This window comes from Haemorhous mexicanus, chromosome 1 (assembly GCF_027477595.1).
Source record: "Haemorhous mexicanus isolate bHaeMex1 chromosome 1, bHaeMex1.pri, whole genome shotgun sequence".
Lineage (NCBI taxonomy): Eukaryota > Metazoa > Chordata > Aves > Passeriformes > Fringillidae > Haemorhous > Haemorhous mexicanus.
This window is the reverse complement of record NC_082341.1, coordinates 90,642,898-90,656,896: the sequence shown is the minus strand read 5'-3', so window position 1 is coordinate 90,656,896 and position 13,999 is coordinate 90,642,898. Positions and strand designations below refer to the sequence as shown.

The following is a 13,999-nucleotide window of genomic DNA, read 5'->3' as shown; positions in this document are numbered from 1 at the left end:
AATGAATGGCCATGTCTTAGGAGAAAGTATGGTAACAGTTTTGGATATATCCCTGTAAACAGCATGTTTCTAGCTGAAGCTGCCCCATTTAAAAAATAACTGGAGCAAAGAATGAATAAGGGTTGTGAAACCAAGCCCCGCAGTCAGAGTGCAGGAGTACAAACTTGTTTGGGTTACCATGAAGAGCAGCAACAGAGAACTTCCGTACAATAAGTAACTACATTACATAGGAAACAAACATTTCGTGACAAGAAACAAACATTTTTAGCAAGATCCAATTTACTGAACTTGAGGCTAATTAAATCCAAATAACAGTTAAATGACTATCAAAATAATTTACCAAAGCCTGTAGAGGATTCTCCATCACTGAGCATTTTTTCATCAAAAACTTTTTCTTTTCAAAACTAATGGACCTGTGTGGTAAGAATTTGTTGAAGGGCATGCGATGGTGCAGTTTTACATCAGGTTGTAGCAAGAACACAGTGGCTCTTTCTGGCCCTAAAATTTCCTTTTCTACCTCAATTATATCCCCAGTGAAAGAACAGTGGGCTAAATCTCAAACATGAGGAGTTTTCAGAAGACTAAAAAAAAGTATTTAATGCTTGATTTAGAGAGGGTATTCTACAAGTATCAGGGATCATATGTTGTCTGACAAACACACATAAAATCTCTCTTTAATTTCCTTTGAAGAAAATGTGTACAAATTTGGCTACATTTGGAGCTTCTAGGAAAGAATCCAGCTTGCGTATGCTCAGGAGACTTGTTGTAGTCTGACAGTTATCCAGAGCTTCTGCCTGAGCTGCGCACACGTCATCCCCTCCATTCCTCCTACAGGCATCTGCACTGTGCACATGCATCCCCGTGTGCTTCACAGGGCTCCCCTCCGAGCAGCAAAGGCATCACTAGACCTTCCCTCTTGCCATCCCTCCCCATCCTGGTGCAACAAAGGCCTCCAAATACAAGCCACGGAAACAAGGGGCCAGCCATGGGGAGAACTGAAGCAGATTGGGACAAGTCAGGGAGGTATAGCAGAAGGCTTGTAGTCCTGACTCTCAGCATCCCTAAGACCTGCAGAGAGATGCTGTGCTCCAAAACACTCCAGAAGAGGACCATTCAGGAGTACTGCTTTTGTATTATCATTAGGAATTCAAAGCAACCATTGAAAATTTGGGGGTTTGCCAGAAATAAGGTGGCCAGCACCTCCCTACTGCAGCCTCCCTTCCAGGTTTCTTGAGGGCTCCTTTGCCTTCACTGCCTGCCTTAGGGGAAGCAGTCTGAGTATCAGAAGCCAGACTCCTGCTCCGCTTGGAGAGCTGAGGGAGGGGAATCGGGGCTCTGCAGGGGCTGTAGGAATTAGAGCTGCAGGATGCAAGGATCCCTGGTGCCTGGGACATCAGAGGCACCAGCCCTCACTTTCTGGGAGCCTTGGTCTGCTCTAAAAGCATCGAGCACTCGGTACTGCAGCTGGAGGCAGCCAGCCCTGAGCTCTGAGTGAGCACGAACCAAAGGCTGTGTCTTCTGGAAAATCATCTCCTGAGTGCTTGGCATAGAGCAAATGAGAATAAGTATTTCAGGTTCATCACTTCTAATAAGTCCATATGTCTCAGCAGTATAATAAAGATTAACTCAGTGGTGGATTTGATGTACTTAAATACTAAAGTAACAATTACCACTGAAGAGTCTGTAACAAAATCAATAGCACTTTTCTTGCACAGGATTTGAACAGTGTATAGTACAGAGCTAGGACTGTGAGGTGAATGAGCATAATAGAAACAAAATACAGCTTCTACTTTGTCATTAGATTAAGTTTAGTTCCTGTCCACACAAGTGAGGAATTTAACAGCTGGACTTGATGTTCTTAGAGGTATTTTTCAATCTAAGTGTTTTATGAATTTATGTTTACTCCTAGGTTTCCTAATTTGCAAGTGCTTGACTTTAAAACAGATCAGCCCTTTGCTACAGGATGGATAGGTAGCTACGCTCTTCTTCTTTAGCAAAACAATAATTTCAATCGTTATTCTTCCGTCACAAACAAGTTCATCAGGGGACTGAATTGTCTCATCAGCCTTTCTTTCTTTTTATGTTTATATAAGAAAGCCTGAAATTAAGTTCAAGGACACTTCTTTTGAACTCTGAGGATGTAAATAAATAACTTCTTAAAAAAGGTTAGATGCAGGTTTGATAGGTTTTTTAAAGTGATGTTTGAAAAATACAGCTGTTTTTAGAACTTGTAACATGCACTCTGTCACTTGAGGAAGGATACACAAGGTAGCACATATAAAAACACACCAAAAAATTAATTTTGGGAATATGTCTGGTACAATACTTTGTAGAGTGGTGTCTCTTTCTACGAAGTTTGACTTTGGTCCTCCATTGTCTATACCACAGACCTTCTGAGGAAAATAAAAGGTTGCCACAGCAGCTGGACTTTTCATAGAAAGGCATGAGCAGCAATGAAAAGTTTTTTTATGGCTGGGGCATTTAGGATATTGTCTGAACCATATGGATTATTTGATGACTAACAAGACAGTCAATCTTGCATTACAATTTTTCCCTCAGTAGGGATGTAGGGATATTAGTGCAGCATGTTTCACTTTTAAACTCTCAGGAACATAATATCTTTGAGATCTCTGTCCCTCTGTTCTGTTTGCTGGAACCTGACTAACAGGTCACAAGATAAAAAGATGTCGTGAAAGCGTAAGCATCATTTCCATAGCAAATCTGACTAAAACCAGTAAGATCAGTAAGATACGTCAATGAAACGTTTCTACCATGAATGGTAGCAAGGCCTCAGCTCAGCTGTCTTCCACCTATAGCTAGGTTCAGGTTTGGGGAGCAGCTTTATACTGTCAACACAGAGCTCAGTACAGAGAACAACTCAAGCATGTTTGTTAATTGTATGTATAATTTCTCAGACAGGTTCTGCCCAGATTTAGCTCTGTGCTGTCATGATAAAGCTTCTAGAGCTAATTAGTTACTCAAGTTTATGCAGTTCATTAGCTTGTCTTCAATTTTAAGTGGAGGATTAATATCCTTAGATAAAAGAGGATAACAATGTCCAAAGGGACAATTAATTGTGTCACGTTTTTTCACAAGACACGTGTGGCTGTGCACTGACAGCCTATTGGATTGTTTATCCTCATGCCCCACTCCCTGTTCTTCCACAAGGTGGTACATCCTCCAGCACCCACACACAACTGTAAATTAGATGGGGTAAATTAGACATGTTATTTGGAGTTACAGAACTAGCCACAGATTGCAAATATAATTAAGGACTGGTCCTCCAAACCCTCCTGTAAGTTCATTGGCATTCCTGGTGTTATTCTCCCAACCACCTCTGTTTTAATACCCTGCTTGTCATTTCATCACACTCCAACTCTCTAAGGTTTAGGTTCTCTTTGAAGTAGTGGAAGAAGGATCTTTGATAAGGCTACTTATCATCCCACACCCATCCACAAGGCTAGACCAGAAGAGTGGTTGTATTGAGTTTGTGTGGCCAGTTTTGGTAGCAGAGGGGCTACAGGAGTGGTTTCCGTCAGAAGATGCTGGAAGCCTCCCCCATGTCCAACAGAGCCAATGCCTAGCTGCTCCAAGGTGGACCCAGCACAGGGCAAGGCAAAGCCAATCAGAAATGGCAATAGTGTCTCTGTGATAACATATTTGAGAAGGGAAAAAAGGTATTGTGCAGAATAAATTGTGCTCAGGGAAAAGGGGAGTAAGAGTATGCAAGAGGAGCAACTCTGCAGACACCAAAGTCAGTGAAGAAGGGGGGGGAGGTGTTTCAGTTGTGTTTCACAAATGCTGGGGCAGTTGTGCCCCAGCAGCTCACGGAGATCCACAGGGATGAAGAGATGCACCTGCAGCCCATGGAGAAGACACCCACCAGAGCAAGTGGATGCCTGACAGGAGGCTGTGACCCTGTGGTGGAGCTGGCTCATGGCAGGGACCTGCAGACCCATGGAGAGAGTGTGTCCAGTGAGTGTCCCCCATGGTTTGTGGGGGATCCATGCTGGAGCAACCTGTCCCTGAGCAACTGCACTCTGTGGGAAGGGACCCACACTGGAGCAGTTTGTGAAGAACTGTAGCCTGTGGGAAAAATTCAGGCTGGAGAAGTTCATTAAGAACTGTTTCCTGTGGGAAGAACCCCACCTTGGAGCAGAGGAAGATTCCTCTCTCTGAGCAGTGGAGAAACATGTGATGAACTGACCATAACCCCATTCCCTGTCTCCCTGCACCACTGGGAGGCAGGAGACACAGCTGGAAAGGGAGGGGTAAGGGGAAGGTATTTTTAAGATTTGATTTACTTCTGAATATCCTGCTCGGATTTTGATTTGCAATAAGTTAAATTAATTTCCCCAAGCTGAGTCTGTTTTGCCCATGATGATAATCAATGAGTGGTCTCTAGCTGCCCTTATCTCATCCCACGAGCCTTTTGTTATGCTTTCTCTCCCCTGGCCAGCTGAGGAAGGGAGTAATAGAGTGCTTTTTGTGGGCCTGGCATCCACCCAGGGTCAACCCACCACAGCAGTGCAATTTTGGAGTAAATGCAAACAGCGTGATGGGAAATCCTGAGTTATACAAATGGAGGCTGTGGATAGGTTAGAGGATTGAATAGATGAGACAGGACAGAATCACCAGCAACCATTTCTAGGAGTTTTCTTCTGTAAAGCCAAAATAGAACTTAAGCGGGAGTTTCATCAGGAAAGGGTTGCTTATCAAATTCAGGAAGACTCTCCACGGTAGCCAGTAAGATGGCGATGCTCTTCTGCAAGCAGGCCAAGATCCAGTTCCAAGTCTTTAGAAAAAGTCTATCCCACACAATAATTGTACTCTCATTGTCCTGATTTCTCTATTTTTTTTTTCCACGAAGGGCTTCTTAAAAGATTTTAGTTGCACTCCAATGCAGTACAGGAGTAAAATATGTGACAACTCATCTATTTTGAATATCTATTTTTCCATATATATAGATCATATATAATTCATTAGTATCATATATTTGCACTTTTTCTGCATCACTAGAGACAATGTGGAAAGAGACAAAAGTGGTCACCCTTGGCTCAGAAACACAGCCTGTCCCCAGAGGAGCCTCTGTGACACCAGGATAACACAGCATAGCATTCTTCCAAAGGGAAAAAGCAAAAGAGACCTGGATGGATCTAAAGCCAACAAAATGGAGACTGTTCTTAAAGTTATGAAATGTATGTAGGACTAGGAAGGCAGGCAGGAAAACCAGTAATACAGCTAGATATAAAATCAGCTTTTTGGGGAGATGCAATCCTATTCTTCTCCAGGCTTTGCTCTTCTGTGTTGCTCCTACTCAGTTATTCAGTGGACGAAAAAGAGTAACTGAGGATGAACTTACAAGAGCCCCATAACAGAGGTTCAGCAGAGCTTAGATATCTGAAGATCCAGAGGTAAAACAAAACAAAACATCAACAACAAAAAAACCCCAACCTTTCAGGGAGGGGAAAAAAGGTGTTTTTCTCAAAGCTTGAGATGGAAAATGGGAATGCAGAGAAAAATTGAAATTAAACATGAAGTATTTTCTCCTGGAATTCTGAAAGTTATACTTAAATTGTCATTGTTATTATTATTACCATTGCAGTTCAGTGTTTTAAAATGTTTGTGCCACCATTGTAAAAACCACCTAGTTTCGAAGAAGCAGGTCACAGACTGGAAAAACACACCAAGAGCCAGGCTGACGTGTGAGCTGTCAAGCTTTTGCTCAATTCTTGCAAGTCTTCAGTTTAATGAAGTACATGAAAATCAGAATGGAAACTCAAAAGTTCCTGTTTTTTCAAATACTGAATCTGAAAACAAAAGTAAAAATAAAAGCTGCTGTATCTAATATTTTTATGTAAATACAGCTAAACAAGTAATACTGGTTGAAAGGCTGTCTAGTTTTGTCTACTGTGCTGACAAGGCGCTACTCCATCACCTTGGTTTGGATAAGTACTAAAATACAGTGCAGGTCCTTAATTACCAATGTCTAAGGCCCATGCAAACATGACAAAGATCAACAAGGCCAAGTGCAAGGTCCTGCACGTGGGTCAGGCAGACCCAAGCACAGGCTGGGCAGAGAATGGATTGAGGGCAGCCCTGGAGAGAAGCACTTGGCTCCAGGGAGACCTTACAAAAGCCTTCCAGTACCTAAAGAGGGCCTACAAGAAACCTGGAGAGGAAATGTTCACAAGGGCATGCAGTGATAAGACAAGGGGTAATGATTTCAAAGTGAAGGCAAGTTTAGGTGAATTGTTAAGGATAAATTCTTTACAGTGAGGGCGCTGAGACACTGGCACAGGTCACCTGGAGAAGTTGCAGGTGCCTCATTCCTGGAAGTGTTCAGGTTCAGGTTGAATGGGGCCCTGAGCAACTATTCAAAGGTGTCCCTGCCTATGGCAGTGGGGTAAGAATTAGAATCTTTAAGGTCCCTTCCAACCCAAACCACTCTGTGATCTATGATTCTGTGTTTTCCTCTCCAGAAACACAAATTTTTCCTTTGTAAGCAAAAGATTCCCACTATGGTTTTGAGATCTATGGATATACCTCCCTTTTTCGTTTGTTATTTGACAACTTCTGGAACTTCTTATTGTAAATACTTCTACTGTTTTAGAGACATGTGTCCAGAGACAAAAATATGTTTAAATACATTTTCAAGTTACCTACAGTACTACTTTCTTCTAATATTGCTTATATCTGTTACTGCCCTAAAGTAGCCAATATATAAAAATTAATTCTCATTAATAATCCTAGCAGTATTGTTTTCTATATGCTCATTTAAGTTTTGATCATGCACTTTTATATTTTAAAATATTAATTTTCATAAACAAGTCATGACTACAAGTATTTAACTTTATATTTTTAGGGCAATAGGTGGGGAAAAATTTGACCTCTTGCCTTCAAAACTCCCAGAATTTTATTTGTCTCTAAGATAAAAGAGCAAACATTTATTACATCACATCCTATAACAATATCACTTGTTGTAAAGCATTTGTTACTATCCAAAACCACCTGACACTTATAGAGAAGCTCGTATAAGATTCACTGATTCACATCCACTCCTGAAAAGTAATAAACAGGCATTTTTCATGGAGCGAAAATCGCAGGGAATCTCCCCAATTACAGGGTAGGAGAAAGCTCTTTCATCTGCTTTTATAGCCTGCCTTCCCTCCCCAGTCCCTCAACAGCCGTCTATCCCAAGACAGAAAGATTTTGTTAATCATTGCAAACGGGACTGAAAAGACCCTCAAGAGACTGTACAGAACATCATTCCCTGCTTCATACAGAAGCAGCTGTACCAAAACCATTCAGAGGTTGCATATCTGAGAAATGGCTTGTGAGCATGAAAGACTTGTCTGTTTTTTCTAGCTAAATCAATTGATTTAATAAAAAAGTGCCACATCTTTCTAGTCCTATACAGGCTTGGGCCATCATAGCTGTAACAACACAGCTGTTAAACCACTCCCCAGCGATGCTTATACTGAAGAAGTACAGTTTCTATGAGTACCTCAGAGATTTTATTCCGGCATTTAACTAACACAATTTTTTTTTCCCTAAGCATCTTAAACTAAATTTTCCTTACAATACAACATAAATTAAGATTCTATCGTAATTTCCTGCCCTAATTGACATGAATCTAAATTATGGTTTAAATTCAACTAACTTTAAAGCTAATACTGCATTTCTGATTATTTTTTTACTTATTTCCTTTTTTTTTCCTTGTTTCTAGACTAAACAATTATTCTAATCTTTTTTTGTAAGCAGTGTTTTTACACATCTGATAATCCCTTTTGCTATCCTCTGGACTCTTAATTCTATCTGCAATTTTTTCCCAAGTAGCCTGCTCCCAAATGAGTGCAATACTCCACCTGAGCTGAGCCAGACAAAAAGATTCACTTACCTCAGAAAAAACATTTCTATTCTTACACACCATTTTTACAGCAGTGCAGTGCTACTGACTCAGGTTTTGTTTGTGAACCACCACATTTCCACATCCTTTTCTCCTTAGCCATTCCCTATATTTGAGTACATGAATTGTTACTGACTAAAGATAAAACCTTTGCACTAAACCTTATAGACTCACATCCTGGTTGGTTTTCTGGAGGTTGTGACTGTCAAAAATCACTCTGAATTTAATGTTTATGTTCCAGAGTGCCTGAAACCTATTTGGTGACCTCTGCAGGCTGAATGCCTACATGGTCTAGCCCCTCATTTGAGATGTTCATGAAATAGGGAACCGTCTAACAGATCCTGTGGGCTACCAGCCTGAATGGTAGTCCTCTCAGTGTACCCTTCCAAAATCTCTAATGCCTATACTCATTGCCCACAAAACAGCATCATCAAATTTTGCTTCTCTATAAATGGCCTGAAACAAGAAGAAAGCACAATGTTTGTAGAATAATTCCTCATTTAGGACAAGGAGAGGGAGACTCAATCTGACAAGTGCACTAGGAGTTCTCAGGTATCAGAAAAGCACATTTTGGAGAAGCAAATTCCTGTGAGAGACAACGAGGCCAAGAAGAGCTGCTTTCCAAACAATGCTGCCCTGAGTGTAAGGTGAGAACATAATATTTGAAGTTTCAGTGAAGAAAAAAAGTTCAAGAGATTACTTAGCATCATGTCTCCCAGGGATCTGTACCCTATCAAATGTAGCAAAGAGCAGCCAGGAAAGAGAGACAGTGATCCCAAAACTGCCACACATTCAACTTCACTCCATTTCAGCTGAAACATCGCAGAAGAGGGACAAACCCTCTTAATGGTGGTTTTCTATGGTCCTAACAACAAAACTTGATTTTATGTGCACACATATTTTCAGGAGGCTAAACCTACTGAAATGACCACCATTGTGCATCAATGCTTATACAGTTAAAGAGTAAGGAATAAATGTCTGCTGTACTAGTGAATGCACAGATATTGCTGTTGAGTACAGAGCAATAGCTCTGCTGCACCAGGCAGCACTGCAGTCACAGAACAAACACAGTTGCAAACACCATGTTTTGCAGCCCTAGCTTCATATGGATCGCATCATGAAATTATTTGTGTTGCCTGCAGATGCAGCCTTAATTCAAAGGCATAGACAGTATGGTCCAGCCCTCATAAGACAAGTACCTGGGTACAGACTAAATGCTTTGTTCACAAATGCTCATACTGAAGACCTTCCACTGACATGGACAGTGGAAGCTAAGCACTGCCACCTTGCACAATTTTACGCAGCCATCCTACACTTGCCCTGTCACTGCACACCAGATGGAACCTCTCAGAGGGAAAGGATAGGATTCAGAATAAGGTTTCAAGGTAAAAGAGATACACTGGGTCCCTTGTGATTGTAGCTGCACACCTGTGCACCTGAGGGTTGCACTTGGGTGAACAGCTACCTAGTCTATGCTGAAATAGTTGTATCACACCCTGGCACAAGAGATTTTGGGGGTTCACAAGAGACTTTGGGGTGCATTTAGTTGGCATTATGCTGGCATAATTTTTTCCACCCCATCAGTACAAACCTGTAAGTCCGTCAATTCAAGTTTTGTAGTTACCTGTGCAATATTTGATATGTTGACAGCAGTACCACACAGACAGGACTTGCTACCAAAATCTCAAAGTTCAAGACTCTGAAGGTAAGTTGAAGTAAATCCAACATGACTGTGAACAGCTCTGTGGGAGCTCTGGACAGACAGAGACATACTCCTAAAGCATTTCTGTCTCAAGATGTTCATCTGGTTCCTGACTCTCAGTCAAACTCCTTGCAAAGCACCTTGAAATTTTCATTTTTCACGCAGACCAAGGGTCACCCTCCTCTTGGAAAAAAAAAAAAAAAAAGGCCTAATTGATACTCACTAGGCTGCATATTTGTCATCGTGTCCACCTTCTTTGCTTTGACCTCAAAAATGTTTGTAGAAACTGTGATCTGCAGTTTCCTAGTGGCAATTTGCATACAGGGCCAACAATGAAACTGTTTCTCTCAAAAGGAGGAGCAGCTCCCACTTCTGCTAGCCAAGTGTGGCTGGATTTATATATATATATATATATATATATATATATATATATATATATGCATGTATATATGTATATATATTATCATGCATCTCTGACATATAAATGACCTTTTGCACCAGTTGGTAACTGACAGGAAATTAACTTCTGGGACAAAGACATCTGTTGCCAGTTGCCAGTGGTTTAGTTGAGGTGTCGGGGCATAGGTTGGACTCGATGATCTTTAAGGTCTCTTCCAACCAAGTTATTCTGTGAATTCTGTGGATTCTGTGTTTGCTTCTCACGCCTTATTGCATCAGTGCCCTGTTCCAAGACCAGAAAGCAGTGGACTGGTGCAGAGTCCTCCTGTCCAGCTTTGCCATGGCCATGTGGTGACAGTGTCCACCACCAGTGACCGGTCACAAACATGGCAGTTAGGCAGTAATTGGGTGGGAACATTCACATTGGCAAATATCCCTTTGCCTACCTCACAGCCAAACCATGCTGTGCTCTGCCTCCACCAGGGAAGCAGGCTGGAGCTTCCTGCTCTCCAGGTAACCCCCTTCAAGTGGGGGCAGGAAGGGCTGGGCAAAATCCCACTTGTGCCATTCAGGCAGATTGGGTTAGCAGCTGATGAGTTGTGGGTATCTGAGCTACAGCTTAGTCCTCATGGGTATGCCAACTCAAATTGAAAACATCAACACTTTTCAGCAACGAGTTTGTGTGTGTGGACATGACTCAAATTAGAAGCAATGTCTGAGTTAGGACTAAAGTTATTCCATAGTGAAGACAAGTCCATGTTATCCAACATCCCCTTCCTGGGCTTCAAATTTAATGGTGATTCCAAAATTTTTGTAAAAAAAAAGTCCTGGCTGACACTTCCTACCCAAACTTGGCAATTCCTTGAATTTTCCTCCAAAATCTGCTTTGTCCTAGCTGTCTCTGGGCACAAAGAGACACTCCCACATCCTTTACATTCCAGTTGGGGCTAATTGAACTCACATGTCAGCATGAGTCAGCAGTAATTACCAGGAATATTAAGGAAAGATTTGGCACCGGACTTTGATAATTCAATAGCAGAGCCCCCATGTTCAGCAGGGTCTGGGACTGGATCAAACCCCTAAACACACGGCAGCAAAAGCTGCATTGAGTTCTCTAGTCTCGTTTAACTACGCACGGACAGTTCCTGATACTGAAAGCATCTTTACTATATTTTTTTAATATACCTTCAGAAAGGAAAAACTAATAGAAAAAATAATTTCTGAGTAATAAATCCTCCTTGCTGGAGTTTAAATCTGTTTATACGCTGAAACCGATGAATCAATATTAGACAGGCTGGCTGGTTTCTGTAAGCACTCGCATTGCAAGCAGGGCCTAGAAATGCATTTCCTCCTTACAATTCCTGAGCAGAAATCTGAATCAATGGGAGGCTGAGGTAATAATATACCTTCCCTCTCCCACGGCTCAGTTGAAATTAAAATCCTGAAACCACAACAACCTGACTTTTCCACATACGAGTGTTCGCTCCCCACCACTCTTCCCGAAACAGTCCCTCTCCGTACACCTTCACCCTCCAGACTGTGTAGCTTTGTGCTTCCAGACCTGGGGGCTGGAGGTGTTTGCACACTAGCCCAACACAACTCCCTAAAATCTTAACCTTCTTCTCAACACTGAAGAACACCCGAACACACTTTTATAGTCAACTATGGCAAAAAAATAGTTTGTCACAAATATTTACGGACACAGAGAGACGGAGGATGTGGCAGTGAAAAGTGAGGACTGTCTCAGCCTGTGCTCTGGCAGGGGATGCAGGAGCAGCAGTGTTAAAGCCACCATCAAAACCTTAACTGGAAACTCTTTCTGGATCTTAATATCTACAGTATGAGGCACTTTGTTTTTCACAGAAATAAATTCTTGCTCTTGGTTGCAAATTAACCGAGAGTCTTGCCAGTGAATTTGATCTTGTCAGTCATTAGGTCTCTCACTTAAATGAAGTTTTCTAGTCTTACCCCTGAATCATAAGCTGTCTACGTGTTCATAAAAGAGAACTGTTTTATTTTATCTAGTACAAACATATGTGCACCAACATTCTTCTCAACAGAATACTTCTGAACACAACCAGATAATTCAGTTTTATTTAAATTCAGTCCTTGTTGTCTTTTTAAAATCTCCAACTACCAAACATCAAGCATACTCTAGGTTTTTTACTGAGGATTTTTTCCCTTCTTTTTTTCCTGGTTAGATAGTCCATCTCCTAGACACTCACTAAATGACGCATGAACATTGTTTCTGTCTGTCTTCAGGAAAAAAAGTTTTTTCCATGATATAACTTGGTTTTATGCTATTTAAATTATTCTTTTAAAAAGATGCAAAACTACAGCTTCACCCAAAGATGTACAAAATTCTTGTTTGCTAAACAAAGTAACACGAAGTCAGAAAAAGCACCAGAGCCTCTCCCTCGCTGCTTTTTCGCCCTTTGGTATGTCAAACTGAAACACAACAAGAATACGTAGCGCAGAAGTTATAAAACGCACAAAATTATTTCCAAGTCAAGTACTGGCTGACCCTAAGGCAAACCCACCCTGTCCAGTTCCAAGCGAGTGCACCTGGGGCTCGGAAGAGGCAATGTGAAACTTTAGTTCACTTGTTTTCCCCTCGAAAGGTCTCTCGAAGCGTCGGTGCAAAGGATGTGGCCAAGGTGTCGCGGCGGAGACCTCCGCCGTCCCTATTTCAGCCCTCGGGACAGAGAAGCACCGCTTGGGCATCACCCATCCGAGCGTCGGCCGGCACCGGCACCCCCGGGGCTCTCTCCTGGGAGCTGCGGACCGTCACTGGCCCCCGGCTGGAAGAAGCGCGGCGCGTCCTGCGGGGCTGCGGTCCCAGCGCCGCCGACACGGGCGGGGAGACCGCCGGCACCCCGAGGATAGCGAGGGACAAGGCGGCCGGAGGCGACAGCCCTCCGGTTCCCCCGCACAGCTCAGGCTGAAGCCTGTCCTACCCGCCGCGAGCTCTCGGGATGCAGCGACTTACCCCACGGTCCCCGCCACGGCCCGGGGGTGCAAAGTTTTTCCGGGCGAGCAGCAGCCCCCGGCCGCGGCGCAGAGCGGAGGTGCGGGAGCGAGCGGCGGGAGCCGGCCGGAGGGCGCCGGGGGTGGGAGGATGCTCGGGCGCCGCGTCCCTCGTGATCCAGGTGGCGGGCGGGCGGCCGAGGGACGGGGCGAGCCGGCGCTGCCCGCTCGCACGCGATCCGCGCCCGCCGCGCCCCGGCGGCGACAGAGGGCGCTGCTGCGGCGGCTCCGCGGCCGGCGGGAGCGGGAGCGGGGCCGGGATCCGCCGGGATCCGCCTGGCGGGACCGCCGCGTTCGGCGCCGTCTCCGCCGCGGCTGCCGCCGCTCGGCCGCGGGATCCAAGGGGAAGCCCAGAGGAGCCGTGACCCGGCTGCCAGGCGGGCGGTGCACCTGCCCGCGCCGCCTCGTAGCCCGGCTATCCCGAAAAGTTTAAAGGGAAAAGGGCCGCGCGGGTCCTTCCCCGCCTCGCGGATGTCTGGAACGGCCTCAATGTCCCCTGCAGCGGGGCCTCTGCCCCACGGCTGCCGCTCCGCACAGCCCCGGGGTCTCTGCGCTTGTCGTCTTGCGCGGCTCCCGCGGCATCAGCCCAGCTTCCTCGGCATCACCGGTGCCTTCAGTGCAGCACCGCATTTACCGGCTTCTCCTGGAAGCCGAGTTACAGCTGGGATAATTTCTTTAACTAGCAGTGTTTGTTTTATTTCCCCAGAACGTTTTGCTGATGGATTTCTGGTTTGTACTGGAAGCGGCAAGGGATCCCGGTCAAGCGGCCAGGCCTTCTGTGAGTGATGCTAGATGCTGGAGTTCGGTAAGTACCTAAAGTGGCACTTGTATGGGAGGCTTAAGGAGAGGACAGATGAAACCAGAGCAGACTGATGCAGAAAATTCAAGATAACACAGTAAAAACTGTCCTCTCCTTGGTGAAGTGCCAGTCCTTAGCGAGGAGATCCAAACTTTCAAGCCAC

The 13,999-nt window shown here is 44.1% G+C and overlaps 1 protein-coding gene across 1 annotated transcript in view; it reads right to left on the bottom strand.

The window, feature by feature from the left end:
• The window catches only part of AHRR (aryl hydrocarbon receptor repressor), an 83,155-nt gene extending 70,051 nt beyond the window's left edge, over positions 1–13,104 (bottom strand). The window contains exon 1 of the mRNA XM_059855945.1: positions 13,000–13,104. The gene's annotated coding sequence lies outside the window, so the exon portion shown is untranslated. The remainder of the gene's footprint in view (positions 1–12,999) is intronic.
• Between the last annotated feature and the right edge of the window lie 895 nt (positions 13,105–13,999).